Source organism: Canis aureus, chromosome 16, assembly GCF_053574225.1.
Source record: "Canis aureus isolate CA01 chromosome 16, VMU_Caureus_v.1.0, whole genome shotgun sequence".
NCBI classification, from domain to species: Eukaryota; Metazoa; Chordata; class Mammalia; order Carnivora; family Canidae; genus Canis; species Canis aureus.
In genome coordinates, this window is record NC_135626.1 from 41,953,916 (window position 1) to 41,956,453 (window position 2,538).

A 2,538-nucleotide genomic window follows, 5' to 3' on the forward strand; every position below is an offset into this window, starting at 1 on the left:
TTAACCACTGGGTTGCTAGGGAATAATACAAAAATGAGTCGGTCATTATCCTTGCCCTCCCCATCAGACTGCTCCAGGGAAACCTACACAAAGAACTATAATGCAAGTCATACACACCACGTGATATGAGGGATCCAAAACAATTCTAGGAATTGCCTTCCACTTTGACGAGGATGGCTTCGCAGGTGGCTTTGAAGCAAGGCACTGGAGGATCAGACAGACGAGATAAAACAAGATAGGCTGGGAGTGATCTGAGATCACCTAGCCCCATACCTCTTCTATTATAACAATTCCAAGATGCTAAGATTAGAGTGCACTTCGTCAGCTGGGGGTGAGGCAACCAGTTGGCAAGTATCTTTCTTCTGATATTGTGAAGTACGCTGCATTGAAATACACTGCGTTGTCAGAAGTACAAGGAGTGGGAAGAAGTGCTTTAGAATCTAGAGGGTATGAAAACTGTTAGCCCCAGAGGGTGGGAGGGGAGGGAAACGTTTGCCTTATTTTCTAGCTTTCCTATAATGAGCCCTGTAAGGCTTTTATAATAAAACAGAACAAACTCGTTGTGAAACTTTATTACCCAACAGAAGTCTACGACCAGTGGATGGCAGCCTAACAGCATCCTTTTGTCACTTGTAAGGTACCTGGTACTACTATGTCGAATCTCTTAAGCTTGGGCAGTACACACTGGTGGTTTCGTTTCTCAAAGGGGAATTCTCTGGCATGAGCAGCCTCCAACGGTGATGAAAAGGCAAACCCACCATGTGAACAATGACCATCATCCAACCCAGATGACCAAGCCCAGTTCCCAAACCTACCCCTGCCTCTCTCCCCACCACTACTCACCCCGCATATTACAGGTCCTCGTCTTGTATGTTCTCACCATGGGTCAACAGGATAGTTGACTCTATCCCCATATAGGACTGAAAGCTCTCTACATTTTCCTTTACTAACTAGTATGCCTTGTGGAAGAACAGATTGCAACACACACATTTTTGACTTCAAAAATGTCAAGGAACCTTTACCCTAAATCACTGGATCCCGGCTGAAGCCCCTGACCTAACCCTGAAGGGCCTGAGTAATTTTCAAAGCAAGAAGCTGCTCAGACTCTGAACAGCACTATTTAGTATCAACTCACTGTGGGAATGCTCCTTATACCCTGACTCCACATTCTACCCAGCAGTACACCCAAAAGCATGTGGCAGTGGGGAGGGAGGTCATTGGGTGCCAGGGTGGAGGTTTACGTATACTGGGGAAGAGAAGGCTGCAAGACCAAGGAGACACTATAGAACTACCTGCGCATGTCATCAGAGATGCAAGCCCTCCGAACCACACTCTTCAGCACCTCAGTGCTCTTCCAATCTAGCAGGAAATTCCTGCGCCTCTCACCCATCTATGTTGCACTCCACACCTGGCAAACAAGTGAGCAATGCACATGCCATTAGTTTAGAAAGTCACAGAGCAGAATTAGGAGCCTATGGGAGGATAAAAGGCTGGGGTTCCATTCCAGCTCTGCCACCATGGGTAGCAGGGGTTCTCAGGACAAGTCACTTAGCCCTGTGGAATCCACTCTCCTTCTGTGAAAGGAGTGGTTTCCATATTATAATCAAAGGAATTTCCCAGGACTCCATGGCAGAGGTAGAGGTGAGATCAGAGACAGAAGGCAGGACTCTTGAGACATCCCCATCCTTGCCCGTTTTATGTTATCGGCCTCACTTAAAACACAATCTAGAGAAGACTTCTGAAACAAAGCCAGAGTTTCTGCTGACCATCTAATCCAATCTCATCCCCAGAGTCAACCACCCCAGGACCAAGCTAACACTGACAGAGCACCTTCTAGGTATCAAGCATTCTAAAGATATTTAGCCTTCTACACCAACTTTAGGAGATGGGTATGGACTCCATGTTGACAGTGGGAAGCGAAGGCTCACGCTGGTGAAATGACTTACCCACAGTCTCAAAGTGAGGAATGGGAGGTGTGGGGATGTGAGCCCAACTATTTATGCCTCCAAAGCCCTGGTTCTTTCTTCTTCACCGGCCTTTCACACGGTCGTAACTCCACCTCTTGAAGTGCTTAAAGTTCCCCCACAACATTTTATAAACGAAAACTAGAGTCAAAAGTACTCCTATCAGAGCTTACAAGGTCTCTCTTCTTTCTCCCTTTTTTATCTTCTTCAGCAGCTTACACTTCTGTGCAAACTAAATTGAAGGCCTGGTATTTTAAATCTAGCTCTGGCCAATAGCAGGTGGATATAAAAGTCTTCTCTTGTTTTTTTTCTTCCAAACAGCCCATAACAAACGGCCTCATGTGTGTGTCCATCCCTCTGCGCCCCTACCCCACTCACACATACCTCCCAACCCTGAATCCCTTTCTTGAAATTATACACTTTGCACTATATCCCTGGGTGAGCTCCAGGGGTAGGAGGAGGAAGGGTAAAGAGTAGGAAGCAGAGAATCTAAAGGGAAAAATTACCAAACACACTTCCCCTTACATCCCCTCCCTCTGGGGTCTCTAGAGCATGTACAAACCTGACACATGAG